Genomic DNA, 18695 nt, shown 5'->3' on the forward strand with positions numbered 1-18695 from the left:
CACTTCAGTATAAAATTATTACTTTGTCTGTGTCCACTCTTATGAATGTTCATAGTTTACTGATGCACACACACACACACACACACACACACACACACACACACACACACACACATATATATATATATATATATATATATATATATATATTTACACACACACACACACACACACACACACAATTGACCTCTTGCAGACTCCACAATAATGTTGCCTACAGGGATCATTACCTATAAGAATTCGAAGTCTCACCGGAATTCGGGAAGATTTTGTTATGCTACAAAATCTCCAAGCAACTTTTCTACCTTGAGAACTGTTGAATCAGTAACCTTAATAAATAATGCACAGAGATAGCAGTATCAATTTATACTCCATTAGGTCTGTCCTGCAAACTAAATTTTGTGAATGGTCTCTGTACTACATGATATATTAATCACAGAAGTAAATAAATAAACAAAAGCCAGAACTGAGACTGGAACCATTAATATATGATTTATTGAGCGCTTTTGTTCCTAAAAATATGCGACTTCATCAGAATAAAAACAAGTACAGGCAACCACTTTATATACCCTAACTAAGCCATTTGATTGGATAACCAGTCAGTATGTGCAATCAAGTTATGTTAAAAACAAACAACATCATTAACACTCTATACATAAAAAGGTGCTGTATATACCCATGTATATAAAAAACACACTAAAAATATTTTTACATTTCTGAATTACCCTTCAATTTTAAAATACTATTTACAGAATATTGGTCATTTAACCCTGGATGGATCACAGCATTTGTTCTGTGTTGCCATTGTAATTATTTTAATTCCAAAAACTCATTAATACATTGCAAAGGTTTTAGGAAGCAGATACATCTCCTATATGCACAGAGCTAAACCAAACTATAAACTAATAGCATGTGCATTATTTCCAGAAAGACTTTAGCAAGAAAAGGATTTTATGGGTGCATTGGCCAGGAATTTAGTTAGGCCCTTTGCGAGCCAACTAAAGACAGAAATAGTAAGCTCAGGTCTGTGATATGGAACTGCAAAACACATTCAGTGATTATTTTCTTCTGGGAGTTACATTCCCCTAATTCTAAGGGGCTATGTCCATCATTTCTCTAAAACTTATTTTAAAGTAAAAATACTCTGTTAGCAGAGACATACCTCCCAATTGTACCAAATTACTCATTTTTTATCGAGTTTTGGGGTCCAGCTAATGAGGTGCCATGATTCCCGAATAGCACCCTTTAATTTCTGAATTTCCCAGCTTTTTATTTTAATTTTTTTGTTTTCCAGCTTTTTGAGCTGATGTCATCATGTACACAATTACATCAGCTCTGTAAAACAGCCTACCAGCCTGTCTAAATTGAGCTCAAGGGCTCACATGTGCATTTCCAGCTGGCAGCTGCTCCAGCTACGAGGGATGGTAACAATGACTGCAGATATTGGAATGGTAACAAGCAGATGATTCTGTGTACTACTGCAGAGGTATTCGCACCATTCTGGGTAGCTGCAGATATGGTAACAAGCAGACATTCTGGAGACAACTGCAGAGGTATTCACATACTGACATTCATGCACTGACATTCTGAGTAGCTACTGCAAGCAGGAATGGACTGTAGAGGTATTTTATGCTAGGACTGGTGTGCATGTGTGTGTGTGTGTGTGTGTGTGTGTGTGTGTGTGTGTGTGTGTGTGTGTGTGTGTGTGTGAAATGCCCCAGGTGAATATACCCGGTGGCTACAGGTACCCAGGCTCAAACCTTGTACCTTGGGTACAGGTAACAAGAGCCTAAGGTCCATACCCACAACCACTTGTGAAACCTTTGCATATTTATGCCTCATATTTTTGTTCTGTACTAAATTTCAGACTTCATATTTTTCAGAGAATAAATGGTAACACAAAACCTTTTATTCTAGCAATTTTCTAAGTTTATAAGATCAGTATTTGAAATATATCCCTATTGTTGGGGCTGTATTCCCCCATTATTGGCTTTGTCCAAGTTTTTTCTGCTAAGATGTTGAGAGCTATGGTGAGAAGTAAGAATTGAATTCTGTATTCCCCCATTATTGGCTTTGTCCATGATATTTGTCTAAGAGGTTGAGAGCTATAGCGAGAAATAAACGCTGAATTCCTGCCTACCACCAATTGTGAAACCTTTGCAGATTTATGCTTCATATTTTTGTTCTGTTCCTCATAAAAGCTGTGGTTTTCTGGATTTTTGTGGCAAATCACTGAAGGATTGAATTCCCTAAATTATGACAGGCATTTGAATTTCAGACTTCATATTCTTCAGAAAATAAATGGCAATACAAAACCTTTTATTCTAGCAATTTTCTAGGTTTATAAGATCAGTACTTAAAATTGTCCCTATTTTTGGGGCTATATTCCCCCATTATTGGCTCTGTCCAGGTGTTTTTGTGCTAAGAGGTTGAGAGCTTTGGTGAGAAGTGAGAACTGAGTTCAGTAAATGATGGCCATTTGAGTTTCACGCTTCCTAAGGTTCCTATCTTTCTGGAAACCACTGATTTGGCATACTGATATGTTGCTCTGACTGTAGTACACAGGGTTCTGGGTTCATGAGTTGGCAGTGAAATGCATGGTGGCAACACAATATTTTATTCTAGCAACTTTCCAAAATTATGCAATGTTTAAAATGTGTCCCTGGTTTTTGGGCTTTTGCCCCCCCCCCCAAATAAATTTTGGCTTTTTCCAGATTTCTTGTGTTGCAAAGTTGAGAGATACATTTGAGTGTCGAGTAGATTTTACAAGGAACTGACAGCTTCAGGGGAAGAAGAGTTTAGTGTTGGTTATGCTGTCTGCTTGCATTGTTAATAGCATAACAGGTTAAATATGATGCAGAAGACTGTGGGTTCTATTCCCACAGTACGTAGATGCATTGCTGATACTGTACGGTGTTGTTGTACTTTTAAATGGGGTGGGTGTAACAAGTCAAAGGTGTAGCTACAGATATAACAGAAGTCAGAAAATGTCATGCACAAGGGCATTTGTGTCTCAGTGGAAAGAGCAACAGATATCATTAACCCAAATTCAGGAGCAGAAAATCAGAATGATTATGTTCTGTGCTGCATTATAAGAAAACTATTTTAAACAAGTACAGTACATTTTCCAGCATTCAAGATAAAACACATATTTTTCCACTGTAGACAGTGGAGAAGCAAGAGTGGTCAATTAACAGCAACTGGATTATAATGGTAGTTTTGATGCATTGGGATGAATGTAGGAGTGGGTCTGTCAGTACTTGGACTAAAAATTGGAAGTCTTAAAATATGCAGTTCACCTAGTTTATTTTGTTGTGCATTTACAGCTATTGAGATGATCTGATAACACAAATCAGAGTCAGTCAAGCAAAAAACTGAAATTGAAAATAAGTTCGAGAAGCTGTACAAGATGCCCATGGCTTGCACTACTGTCATTCTATCTATATATATATAGATATATATATATATATATATATATATATATATATATATATATATATATATATATATATATATATATATATATATATATATATATATATGTGTGTGTGTGTGTGTGTGTGTGTATGTGTGTGTGGAAGTAGACTTTTATGATGGAAATGTTCTGAATTGGGCAGTTTTGTCATTACTGGTTCATGCATTTTGTTTCATTGACTACTAGAAAAATGTTCAAACAATAAATTTAAAATGTGCTCTAAGTATAACAAGTGACATATATGTATGTATGTTTCTTGTTTTGTGTGCAAGGGGCCTATGATTTGAAAAAATCCCAAAGGTAATTTTTTTATCCACCACTGGCCAGATGCATTTTCTTTGAATGTGGTATAGGTTTTAATGCTGTTTCAATGAATGTGAGTTTCAAGGGCAAAGAAGTTTTAATGCTAAGTCTATTTTCATTGTGAGACAGTATTGCTTTGTTTAGCAGATATCTATTAGTGTTTGTGCATTGTGCTATAAAATGTAAAAATCAAATCCAAATAATCATTGTAGAAGTAAAACTGTATGCATTAGTGTTTATGGTAAATGGGGCAAAATAGCCACGTAATGGGACATTGGAATGGCTGCAGGGTGACTTTCGTGCCATATTTTGTCTGTCTGTTCTTCAGTTTGCGTTTGAAAGTTGGTATCCCACAATTCCATTTGGGTGGGTGGGGTTACGTAATTGCATATGCAAATTCTATGTTAATCAGCATACAATCTGTACCTATTGTTCATGGGCCTTGTCTTATTTCCAGGTTGAGAGGTATGCATAGAGACAAAAGCCCTGGCTATGACACAGCCGACCTAGGTTTGATTAGTGCTCAGTTGACAGAGTAGCATGGAGGGAATGGGTGTTACCATCCCAGGGTGAGTGGACTGTCCAATGGGTATTTCTAATATTGATCTCTAGTGAAGACTAAGGATGGAGCATAGGTATGTGTGCCTAGAAAGGGAAAAGGGTGGAGACATGGCTGAGCTGCTGCTGCAGAGGTGGGGTGATATGCTGCACATCTTCAGTGCACACTCTCCCTTCAGGCAACAACCATTAGCTCCAAAGAGATGGGGGAGTAGTTGGTAAGTCATAACAAAAATCCCCCCAGATTGATCTACAGATGTGTTGAGCTCCTGACTCATACGTTTCAACCTGGAAACATCAAATGTCTGGGCAAAGGCCCATAAAAGGTAGGTGCAATTTGCCAAAAATCAGGGTGCTAATTAACATAAATTTGCATACATAATTATGCAATCCCCCACTCCAATGGAATTGCACAATACCAACGTGAAGACTGATGTCACTAAATAATAATAAATAATGGTATATTTTGGAATTTCAGACTTTGTATACCTCAGAAAATACATAATAATGTAAAGCCTGTTATTCTAGAACTATACGAGTTTACAGGAGCAACATATAAAATATGTTCCTCGGTTTCCTCCCTATTTTTGGGCCTTTGTCTCACCCCACCATTATTTGTGGCTTTGTCAGTATTTCTTGCTCTGAGAGATTGAGGGGTATGTTGAAATGGATGTCTTAAATTAGAAAATCACTATAGTTTCTGAATGCACAGACAATTTACATCATATTTAAAACTAATTTACAGTTTCAAATCAAGTTTCTATCCTAAAAAAGTGACTTTTGTTCATGTGTTTACTTATTTTGGACATCACAAGGTATGCCTTGCTTTGGAAATTCTTAACTGCAAGGTTTTTGTTAGCCAGGCAAGCCTTGTATTTGCCGATGTCAGACTTCTTGGTCACCATTTGCAAAGCTGATTCACCTTCAGAATTATAGAATTAAAACTATTCAGTCCAAACTATAGTGGTCTTAGACTTTTTTTTATCAGTCATCATATTAATAACATAATTATTCCAAAAAATTTAGAAAGAAAAACAGGACCTACTGAAATGGTGGGCAATTTGCCAGGTGAGTTCTGTGATGTAGCCAAGTGCTAACTAATATTTCTTAATGCCAGCCAGTTCCTGGACTGTCATTACACCAGCAAAGAAAAGTGTCACTGTATATTTCAGGAAATACAGTAAACCTGAGTGTTTTACAGTGCTACTGATGCAGTCCAAATGTGATATAAACACTGTGCACAAATGAAATCCTGTCAAAGTGAAATAACACACTTTTACTGCTCTTCACATTGTGTAATGTTACAGTATTTCCGTTAGTACCAACAGACATGTGACTTATAACAATGGCTGCTTTGCTCTCCCATAAAATTTAAGGAGTCAAGGTTTATTTAAATTGATTGCAGACGTTTCCCTCCTGAATATCCATTGTGTCTTTCTTCTATGTACAGTTTGTCAGCACTTGATATGGCAGAAAAAGAAAACCTCTAGCTCCAGAAATGGGAAGCTTCTTGTCCAGTACCGCACTAACGCAAGACTTGTTATTCCATCAATTTTCTAAGTTTGTAAGAGCAATATTTAAAAATTGTCCCTATTTTTGGGCCTTTGACCCCCCCCCCCCCATTATGTATGGCTTTGCACTAAGAGGTTGAGAGATATGTTCTAGCAACTTTGTAAAGTTTATAAGAGCAATATTTATTTTAGGCATTATCCAGATTCCTTGTGCTAAGAGTTTGAGAGCTATGACTACCTTTCAGAATGTGGGACAAACAGGCAAAACGTAGAACACTTGCTGATAATGTTAACTAGGTAGTGCTTTGCGAGAATTAATAAATGCTAATTCATACTTTCAAACCATTCTGTTGATGAAGTAATATGATTCAATGACACTTTTTGTTTAGACAGTTCTTAACAGGTAATGTGTAACAGACCCTTTTGGTATGGAACAGTGTGGTGCACTTAAAATAGTAAGCATTCCTCATAATAAATGACATTTCATACTATGTGCTACTGCTGATCCTAAAGGTTTCATCAAAATACAGCAGTCAGTGCTGCACAAATCACGTGCTTATACTTGTGATAAGAAAAGCCACATCGAGATATCTGAAGACTTTAAACTGTAAGCAATGGCTTCCTACTGTGGGGGTGCAGTAGACATCATCCTACAAGAAGAGATGTTTACTGTGTAATAGGCCACTAACTGAGCCATCCAATCCATCCAGTTACTTTACAGAGACTATGGGTGACCTATTTCAGTTTACCTCCAAGAAGAAAGAACCTCCTTAGATAATTATCATGGATACACTAAAGGCATACAGAGTCATACTCCCCAGCTCACTGTAATTAGCAGATATAACTCTAGTTTTGACTCACACCTTTACTCTTTCACATTGTTTGACAACACAGTGGCAGATATGGGCTCTGAATAATGCAAGACATTATTTTGGTTTCCGCTATGAAACATTGACTTCTTGAATGTAGACACGTCTACAAAACGATTCCTGAAAACCAAAAAGGTGAAAAACTCAATTTTTCCCCTTTTCTTTTTGCACAGAACAAGACCCTCTGCACCCCCATTGTTTGTGGGGAGCAATCCCACCCCTTCCCCAAAGTTAAATACACCAACTCCACAGTTATGCCAATTCAAAGAATGGAGAAATCTCCCCAAAAAGTGAAATCATTGCCAGTGCACAATTAAAAATGGTTCTTGCAATGACTTCCAGTAGAGAAAAGCACTCAGCCTTATGCTGTTGGATTAATTTTTCTGTGAGCTACTGACTGACGTCAAAGGAATTTCTCCTTGAGATTGCGTATGGGTGCCATTATTTTGTTATGAGTGATACACTACAATAAACACAAACTCATAACTACAGAAAACTGTACATATAAACTGATCTCGAACACCCTCTAAGTAAATTAAAGATTACTTATGCCTTTAAAATATGACAAAATTAAGAAATTCATGGGTAGGTTCATAGGTAGGTTCTAGGCTATCAGCCCTAGGGCCTATATAAGCCTAGCCAATAATATATTTTTTATACAAGGGACTCGGAGTCAGACTTATTTTGTTTTGAAACTCTAATACTTACAAAGCAAAACGAAAAGAGTAATTATAAATAAAGTGGAAAGAATGTATCCAAAGGCTCAACAGGAACAAAAAATTCAAAATGACTTAAATAAAACTCTGTTTTAATGAAATGATAAAAATTCCACATCAAGCACTTTCGCCTGGAGGCATACCAGGCTTTTTCAAGATGAACCATGATTAAAAATTCAAGGCTTAAGTACTTTCTAGCCCAAATCATGTGACTAGAATAGCAACTAATAAAATATGCAAATCAGATGTTAAAGTGCCAACAGCAATTCATTCATTCAATGAAATTATACAATGTCTAATAACCAACAAAATTGTACTAAATAATGTAAAAAACGTCTTTAAATTACAACTCGTAATAAAGCATGTATGACTGTTATATAAAGCTACAAACAAGCTTAAAAAACTTAAAAACAGTCTTAAAAAATTATTTTTATGTCTAAAAATTCTGTTAAGAACTATTGGTTTCTAAGACCTCTGTTAATCATAAGAAAAGTTAACCAAAGTTTGAAACATCCACTCAAAACAAATTGTTATCCAAAATAACTGGCAATGAACAACCCATCTAAAAATTTTTTTATAATGAACAAAATCATAACTTGGCTCTCCTCAGTTTCAAAACACTCATAATACTAATACTGTCATTTAAACCAGGAGGCTTAGTTGCGTTCAACTTGAGCTGCCACAACAGTTCCTTGTATTCAAGCCGGGTTTCCCAATCACCCCCTCTACTGTCATGTAGGACTTGCTCTAGGATTAAAAATTTAAGTTGCATATTGGGGCATGTGCTAAGATGATTAAAAAAAGCATTGTTTTCCTTTTTCTTAGAAACATCATAAAGATGCTCATATATCCTTCTCCTAAGGGTTCTCTCAGTTTTACCTATGTAAAAACTGGAGCATTGTGTACAAAAACCTAAATAGACAACTCCTTTCGTACCACAGTTGTAATGGTGTTCAGCCCTAAATTTAAACCTCCTAGAGGGAATGAAAAATGAACTGTCATTATGCACATAAGGGCATTGCTTACATGAACCACACTTATATGTTCCAAGTTTTGAATAAACCCTTTTATTGTCCACACCAGGTCTGATCTCAAAGAGACCCTTGAGGTTTGTGTCCCTTTTCCTAATAAAATGGGGATGCTCTTTAACAATCTGTTTGAAATCATCATGTTGTACCAAAATTGGCCAATATTTTTTAATTGATTGTTCAATTTTTAAGGAATCACCAGAAAAGGTATACACAAAACTGTTTTGGTATTCAATCTGTTCCAATGGTTTTGAAAGAATGCCACCAGATGCCCCCTTACCTAACGGAGGGCAGTAAATAGCCTCCCTGCCAGCAGTAACTTCCTCAGCCAAATTACTTACTAAGTGTGCTGGATAACCCCTTTCATCAAAAAGTTGCTTTAGCAAGTTAACCTCTTCAAGAAGAAGCTCCATTGTGCTACACATCCTTGAAGCACGTATAAGTTGACCCTTCACAATACCCTTCTTCTGGTGGAAGGGGTGGCCACTGTTGAAATGTAGGTAGGAATTAGAAAAGGAGTTTTTTCTATATATCTTAGATTGGAAAGTACCATTACTGACATCTTTAAGAAGGGCAACATCAAGATAATGCAAATAATCATTATTTACTTTGTAAGTAAAAGATAGAAAGGGAGTGGTAGACTTGATGTAAACCATAAAGTCTAAGAATTGATCTAAAGAGCCATCCCATAACAAACAAATATCGTCCAGGTATCGTTTATAGTGGGTGATATGTTGAACCCAATGCGTGGAAAAACAAATTTGTTTTCCCAGTGGTGTAACACTATGTTTGCATAACTAGAAGCACAAGCCGTGCCCATTGCTACACCCTTTTTCTGTTTGTAAGTGTCACCCTTAAAATAGATGAAATTGTTTTCTAGGACAGTCTCCATAAATTCAACCAGTAAACCAATCGTGTTAGACCCTAACCCAGATTCAGCAGCTAGAATATTGTTGAACCATTCCAGCCCTACAGCATGAGGGATACTGGGGAATAATTCAACTATGTCAATAGTGGCCATTAAAAGCTCTGGTTTATAGAGATTTTGCTGGATGCCTGAGAGAAAGTCCCATGAATCTTTGCAAACATGAGGTAAAGTGAAAGCAAATTTGTTGATGGTAAAATCAATGAATTTTCCTAAGGGCTCTGTTATTCCCCCAGCTCCTGAGACAATAGGTCTAAAGTTCAAAGGGTCTAAGCCCTTGTGTGTCTTGGGAATTCCAAAAATTGTAGGTATCCTTGGGTTTCTAACATAGAGATAATTATATAGTTTTTCATTTATCACACCCTGTAATAAATGATCCATGAGTAAATAAGAAATTTTATAATGTGCTAAATTCAATTCATTCCTAGAAACCAGTTCATAACGCTCAGTATCCTGCAACATATTGTGAATGTGGGTGTCGTATATCTTGTTATACATTAAAACTATGCCTCCACCCTTATCTGGCTTCATCACCCAAATGTCTTCATCACCAAGCCTCTTGATTAACTGACCAAGTTCTGGTCTAAAATTAACCGATGGTATGTGAGACCTGTTCAAACAAAAGTCTCTTAAATCTGCCTCCACCAAACCTTCAAATAATTTTAACAGTGGGTTTAAGGGTGGGTTAAATGTGCTAGGCCTAAAAAGCCCTTCATTAGTCTGAGATTGACCTTTAAAATAAAAGGCAAGATTCAAGCGTCTAACAAAAAGCTTCCAATCAACTAAAATATTACATAAGTCAATTCTACGTGAAGGTACAAAGTGAAGCCCTTTTGTAAAAAACTCAAAAAAGTCATCAGAGATGTTGATATCAATGTAATTGTATATAACAAAATTATTCTTTTTAGTTAAAACACAATTATCATGAGATCTTCTGAAAGCTTCATCAACAGAAACTTATCAAATATATCACCTAAACATATTATCTGTGTGCTCTGTTCCACATCTGCGGTTGATGCATTACATTCCTCCCCCCTGGTCTGCCCGGGGGATAGTGAAAATCCGATAGGCCACTCTGACTATTTTTCTGAGCAAGTCTCTCACTTCTTCTTGGTATCTCTAGTTCAGCACTTGGGACATTGTCATTAAAAACCATGTCACTATTTTGGTTATGAAACTGTTTGGTGTCCTGCCTATTTCTACCCAACAAAGGGTAGGCCTTACCCTCCCTGTATTCTTTGAGGTCACGCTCCAGTTTCCTGATTTTACGGTTCACAATTTTTAAACAATATTGATCTACTTCATTAAAAACACGATCATATTCTCTTTTAACACCTAAAAAATTCTTACTCTTCGCCACAGAATCATTAAGTGATGTTACTTCTTTAGGTAATAAACCTGCTTTTTCCTCATAGTCCCTTATCATACATTCTAGCATTTCAAGCCCTGCTTTGTCAAAGATTTTAACCAAGCTGTTATAAAGAGATGAACCTGCCACAGCATTGTTTGGAAATTTATAGCAGCGTAACCCCTTCGGGACACGCTGCACACGCATTCTTTCAAATAATCTATTTCTAATTGTGTGCTCTTAAATGCATACAACTTGTCATTGAAAGTTTTAAAGTCATGTTCAGCACAACTGCTCATGCTGTTGTTAACAGTAACAGTACCTTGTTTGAATTGAAATTGTTTTTCAGTCCATGAAGTAAAACTGAAATCTTTTTTCACAGAATTACTCTTAGCATTGCTGGCGCTGACCGGGTGCAATTGCTGCTCCTGTGGATCGGTGTAACCCAATGAAATCCCGCCAGGAACTTCCGCTGTTGGGGAAATTCTGTTGTTAAGCCCCATAGTTGCTGTAGCAAATAAACCTAGTCCATTTTGTTGGTTACCAGGCAATGAAGTCCCAGAACTTGTGGATTCAGAGTTTAGGGACTTAGTCAATTGAGTTAAAAGAAACAAAATCTGTTTAAATTCACCATGCATAACTGGTGCATCATCAGTTTAGTCCCTTAGCAATAATGGTGTGTCAGAGAGACAAGATTGTTCAGTTCCTTCAGCCATGGATCAGTAAAACCAGGAAGCCAAAACCAAATTAGATCTGAACCAGACCAAGAACAAAATGATGTATCCAAAGGCTCAACAGGAACAAAAAATTCAAAATGACTTAAATAAAACTCTGTTTTAATGAAATGATAAAAAATTCCACATCAAGCACTTTCGCCTGGAGGCATACCAGGCTTTTTCAAGATGAACCATGATTAAAAATTCAAGGCTTAAGTACTTTCTAGCCCAAATCATGTGACTAGAATAGCAACTAATAAAATATGCAAATCAGATGTTAAAGTGCCAACAGCAATTCATTCATTCAATGAAATTATACAATGTCTAATAACCCACAAAATTGTACTAAATAATGTAAAAACATGTGTTGAACGCAACTAAGCCTCCTGGTTTAAATGACAGTATTAGTATTATGAGTGTTTTGTAACTGAGGAGGGCCAAGTTATGATTTTGTTCATTATAAAAAATTTTTTAGATGGGTTGTTCATTGCCAGTAATTTTGGATAACAATTTGTTTTGAGTGGATGTTTCAAACTTTGGTTAACTTTTCTTATGATTAACAGAGGTCTTAGAAGCCAATAGTTCTTAACAGATTTTTTAGACATAAAAAGAATTTGTTAAGACTGTTTTTAAGTTTTTTAAGCTTGTTTGTAGCTTTATATAACAGTCATACATGCTTTATTATGAGTTGTAATTTAAACACATGTTTTTATATTATTTAGTACAATTTTGTGGGTTATTAGACATTGTATAATTTGATTGAATGAATGAATTGCTGTTGGCACTTTAACATCTGATTTGCATGTTTTATTAGTTGCTATTTTAGTCACATGATTTGGGCTAGAAAGTACTTAAGCCTTGAATTTTTAATCATGGTTCATCTTGAAAAAGCCTGGTATGCCTCCAGGCGAAAACGCTTGATGTGGAATTTTTTATCATTTCATTAAAACAGAGTTTTATTTAAGTCATTTTGAATTTTTTGTTCCTGTTGAGCCTTTGGATACATCATTTTGTTCTTGGTCTGGTTCAGATCTAATTTGGTTAAAGTGGAAAGAATCACAGTACACGGTTTTCAGTATAGCTATAATAATTAGCGCTAGCATATGGAATGGTATTCCAATGCAGCATTCCCTATATAACACAAAAATAAATCCCTAAGACGTTCTAATATATGCATTTTGTGCATTTATTTATAATTGCCTTTTGGCCGTATCCCCCATAAAGTAAGCAGTAACAGCTCTTAGGACTAGATTTTTTTCACAGCAGTCGCGCTAGCATGACATTTATTTACATCTGAGTCTGATAAAAAATGTATTTATTACTGAACAGTTTCTCTGTACCTCATTCAGTGCCATTTGGGTTCTGTTCTATATGGCCATATTGTTCATCTCACTGGAGGTGGACATCAGGATTGCTGTTTTTCATAAAATACCACTAACCTTGCAGTTATTAAGTGTGTGCTGATGCGGATTTATTTGTTTTCTGAAAATTCCATTTTTTTGTGTTAGTGTGACCGGGAGGTTTGTATATGTAAATATGCTGAGAGTGTGTGTGTGTGTGTGTGTGTGTGTGTGTGTGTGTGTGTGTGTGTGTGTGTGTGTGTGTGTGTGTGTGTGTGTGTGTGTGTGTGTGTGTGTGTGTGTGTGTGTGTGTGTGTGTGTGTGTGTGTGTGTGTGTGTGTGTGTGTGTGTGTGTGTGTGTGTGTGTGTGTGTGTGTAATGTTTGCTTTCTTAAAAAACAAAATGCATAGATTTATTTATTTATTTATTTACTACTTATGAATTTGTTTCTGTTTTGACTCTTGTAATGAATATTTATAAAAGAGTCCCAATTCAAGTCAACTTATAGGTTCATAGGTAGGTACTAGGCTGTCAGCCAAAGGGCCTACATAAGCCTAGCCAACAAGGTTCCCTGGCTTAAGCCACCCAAGAAAGTTATTTTCCTGTGCCACTGTCGAGCAGAGACACAGAAGTGATCCCTGGGGTGTATTTCCTATTTCCCATCCAGTCATCAAGATTTTTCTTGAAGAGTGCTAATGAAGAACTTTGATTGACATAGATGGATAGCCTGTTCCAGAGTATGGGAAGTCTGTGGGACAGGAATCTATACCTCCAGCATGTCCTGTTTATTGTGGTGACAAGGTTTAGGTCCCTAGAGTGTGTAGCTTGGAGGGATTGGGATTTCTTTAGGTGTAGCATGTCCAACAGCTCTGGGTTTGCCATAGCTTTATATGTTAGGCAGAGATCACCTCGGAGTAGGCGATATGCTACGGAGTAAAGCTGGAGTTTTTTGAGGTGGTCTGTGTAGGGCATTTGTTTGTGGCCAGTAATCCTCTTTGTGAGGTACTTCTGTGGCCTTTCCAGCTGTTGCAGATGTCTTGTGAGGTACATTCCAAAAGGGGCACTGTACTCTATAATGGGTCTAATGAGTTTTGAGTAGAGGGGAACAATTACCTCTTTTTTCCTGGATGAGAACCCTTTTATGATGAGGTGTGCCATGGAGAAGGACTTCCTGACTACTGTGGCGATGTGGCTATCAAAGGAGAGACTACTGTCCACCTGGGTCCCAAGTCTCTTATCACACATTCGGTGTTAAGTAGATTGCTGCCTATGTGGTAGTTCATGGGTACAGAGTTTTTACCAAAGGGGATGACACTGTACTTTTTGGCATTGAGCTTGAGGCCATGGCTCTGACACCAGGCATCTGTCTCAGCGAGGCCCTTCTGTAGGATGTCCACATTATTTGGGGACTTGACTATGGCTCCTAGTTTGCAGTAATCTGCGAACTTCATTAGCAAGAGGCCTTCTGTGTTAGCCTGTACTTCAGGAAAGTAGATACCAAACAGGAGAGGTCCCAGGATGGAACCCTGTGGTACTCCACTTGTCACTGCTTTGAGTTCAGATTTGGAGTCTGCAACTTTTACAGTGTGAGTTCTGTCAGTGAGCCAGTTGGCAACCCATCTTGTGACGTAGGGATTTATATCTAGTTTAGTGAGTTTAGCTATAATTTCAGAATGGGGAATATGCAATAATAATGCTTGACATTATTATTGCATATTTTACTGAAATAAAATTTAGTGAAGGAACCATTAAACATTTTTTGCAGATTGTAGTGATATGTATGCAAAATAAGCATAAAATAAATTTTAATTATGAGAAGTAAAGCAAAAACATGCCCTGGGTAAAAAGAATGTTTGTGCCCCTACATCCTGAAGCTGCATGGCTTTACAGCATTTATTTCCTCGGGATGAACTTCAGACTTAAAGCAAAACAGATTATTACTGTAAGGTTTTCTAAAACAGATAATCTATTAATGAAAGATTTTCCTAATAAGATATCTAAATGAATGTAATTTACTGACGCAATCCAGTCTGGGAAACCTGTGCTTTACTTGTCTTTCCTTTAAAATACATTTCATTTTAAAGTTATTAGCCATATACTGACTCTAATTCTTTTAAGAACATCTCCCACATATTGCTAAAAAATGCTGGCAAATTATTATCAAATGCTAGTAGAGAGTCAATACAATTAATTTACTTGAACTATATGATAGACATATCTCTCAACTTCTTAGCACAATAAATATGGACAAAGTCTAAAGTAATAGGGGGTTGAAAGCCCAAAATTAGGGACAGATTTTAAATTTTGGTCTCATAAACGTAAATGAAATGTTAGAATAACAGATTTTGTATTAGTATGCCTTTCTGGATGATATGGAGTCTGAAACTCAAATGCTTGCCATTATTTAGTGACTTCCTTCTTCAATGATTTACCAGAAAATCACAATCAGGCCAAAAATATGAGGCAAAACTCTGGACATTCTGTGAAAATCTGGACAGCTGAGAAGTATGATGATATATATTCAACGGGTTATTACTATTTATATAGCAGGTTGGATCTCGGGGTTGAGGTCTTTGACTAAGTTAAATATTGTTTGGATTCTTTAGTTCTCCACTGAGAGGTGGAATTCTGTAAAAATGCAATTTTTGTACAGTTGAACTAACACATTTTGTAAATACTGAAATTCTTTTGTTACTGTTATCCAGTCTGATATGACAAACTATTAAGCACAGCGATATATTTATGCATTTCATTAAATTCCTTTATTTCAAATGTTTTCATTCTGTAGTTATTTATAATTAAATATATATTTTATTTATTTATGTATTTATTTATTTAATTGCTTAGAGCTGAAACAACATGAAAACACAAACGCAAATTTCTGCAGGGACCACTAAATGCATGGCTATGTTACCAATATTAACTTTCAAAGGGCAGTTCACACAGCAAATAACATCCGTTCTTCCCCATAAACATCACTGCACCCATATTTCCAAATTCCCACCATCCATGACCTTGGCAGACATACAGTACCAGGTATCCCCCATTATCTTTAAAAACAATTACCCCCCCCCCCATTTTAACTTACTGAATGTGTTTCCATTCCCCTGTGCTCAAGAAATTACTTTATCCCCTCTCAGATGCCTAAAGTGAGAACAATTTTACAGGGTTAACCATTTCTGCAATCTTTTCAAAGAAGTAGACTTCACTCTATTGTCAAAAATAAACACTAATTCAGGGATGTTAACCACAGATATTAGTTAAAAATGTTAGCAATGAATGTGTGACAGACCCTTTCAATGTGGAACAGTGTGGAACACTGAAATTTTGAGACTAAAAATGAGAACTGTTGCTCATAAAGAGGTGCACTCGAGATGTATGCTTCCTAAACGTGAGTGTTGCTGAGCATCTGGATAGATAGTATTTGACTTGTAAAAAATGTGTGTATCTTACTTAAAACATTTAAGGACATATCCCGAGATCTAGCTTTATATTTACACCCTGGACACCTCACCCCATGTTCTTTACAACTTAGTTTAGGAAGAAATACATTGCTACACAACATCAGTGCATTGGAATCATAACAACACCATCTTAATCTCTAATTAACTGCACTGCTAGTGCACAGAAGAAGAATGCACAGCCCTCTGCACACAATTGTGAATGAATGAGGTGTTATAGTGAATCATATGAATGGGTTAAAAATTAATGGGACTGCAATATTAGTTTACTGAAACTTGATTTTCTCACTCACACACACACACACACACACACACACACACACACACACACACACACACACACACACACACACACACACATACACACACTGTATATCCCATGCATTAAGTATGTGCACATTTTAAGCTTTACATAACATTTGTTTATTTCAATAGTATCTTACCTTGCGTCTTTTCTGTGAAAGTGTCATAATTTGGAAGGATTACCTCAGTAATTAGATTCAAGAAATAGACAAATAATGCACTAATGTATATGTGTTCTCCCACCTTGAACTAATGTAATGTGTGGAGAATGAAGACTGGGTTACTGCATAAAATCTCTCTTGTTTTTAATCTTAAACAGATACAAGTAATACAACAATTGGATTATGGCAGTAGGTCCCTCATGCCACCACACAGTCTCTTGAGCCCATCATCCACCCAAAAATTTTGTTATAACTAAAACGCAAAACGAAATGTTAAAGAACTTATAACAAAAAGCAAAAGAGCTGTGGGAAGCTGAACCACCCATAAATTCACTGAAACAACAGTTAAATAGATTTATTTTTGAGCGCTTTCATTCCTTTATTAGAACACAGAACTTCAGTTTACATTGAATTCATTTCATTGTGAAAACTGCCAATTAATTACCCATGTATACTACTGCTTATAACGTAAAGTTGTATGTACGATATTCTCCCGAGTCCCTCAGCAGGTTCAGGTTGCTACAGAAGTAGTAAGGTAATGGTAAGTAAAATGTTTAACATGTTAACTTTTTTATTTAAGCTTATCCCAAAAAAAAAATCTGGATTTGAAGGGGCCACTCTGGATTTCATGGCACCCCATTATTTTCCCTCAAAACTGTAAAATACTGAGGAATTTGGTACTGCTGACAGGTATGTCCTGAATGCCTAAGGCCTGTGATTGGCAGCAGCAATCCTGGAGTAGTTTGGGGGGTAAGGCAATGGCTGGTAGGCCCGGTGTAGATGGAGGATTGGGGTGTCAATACTATGGAGGAAGGGTAGAGGAACAAAAATGTATTTTTTTAGTTCCACATCAAAGTACTACTGAGGAAAACACACTCATCTTTCAAAGGCAAAAAGAAGATAACACAACTTTCCCATTTTCCATTCTTCAGAGATAACTCTTAAAAACACTTGTGATGCCATTCATGATTAGAAACCTATATAAAATGATCTGCTTTAATCGTGTTGCATTGTGGGACCTATAAACTGCATCTTTTTATGCATTACTTTCCTACATTCTTATGTCGTAACAGCGTTATGACTGCATTATATGATTATGCTGTTGGATATATACTATGCAATTACAGTACAGACAAAAAAAAAAAACAAACAAAACAAAACACACTTAATCAAATATTAGTTCAAAGATATCAGGACCTTGAAATCAGAGCTCACCAAATCTGAATTGCTGAGAACAGCCCATGTTGAGACAATTACTTCATAAACGTTCTTGGATAACCTGACAGTGTTCCAGGGTCACCCATGAAAAGAGGCACTTAAGGCAAATTGGCTTTCCTAGTTAACTTATTAATTAAAAGAAACTATCCCCAGGGTAGAGTTTCCAAAATCACACACACACACACACACACACACACACACACACACACACACACACACATACACACACGATTACAATTAAAATATGTATCTCACTGAAATGCAGACATTTTATCACTTGCCCTTGTCAGTAAACATTTGTTACCACTCAACCAATGTCTTTAACCATTTATAATTTAATCTGTGCCATATGTTGTCATAATTCTTCTGCATTCACAATAAATTTAAAAAATAAACTTTATACATTTCACATACAAAATCCAAACAGAACTCTCAAAAAAGTAACCACCTTATCCGAAGCTTTACAAATGAAATTTACAGTTATTAGAAAAAGAAATAAAAAAAAACAAAAAAAATAAAAATATATATCAATTAGCCAATCAGAAAATGATGCTGTCAGCAAACATTACACAAACATTGTAAACTTCCACTAGCCACTTTTAACTAATAATCTTGTATAACTACATTTATGATAACTAAAACAAAATGTGCAAGCCAAAGACACTAACAGTCTTGCTACCTAGGCATTTTATTTATACTTAATAAGCATAGGCGTCGGAACCATATGGCGAGGGGAAGGGAGAGCCCCTCCACTTTCACAGCT

This window comes from Protopterus annectens, chromosome 1.part0 (genome assembly GCF_019279795.1).
Source record: "Protopterus annectens isolate FY-2018-M chromosome 1.part0, PAN1.0, whole genome shotgun sequence".
Taxonomy (NCBI): domain Eukaryota; kingdom Metazoa; phylum Chordata; order Ceratodontiformes; family Protopteridae; genus Protopterus; species Protopterus annectens.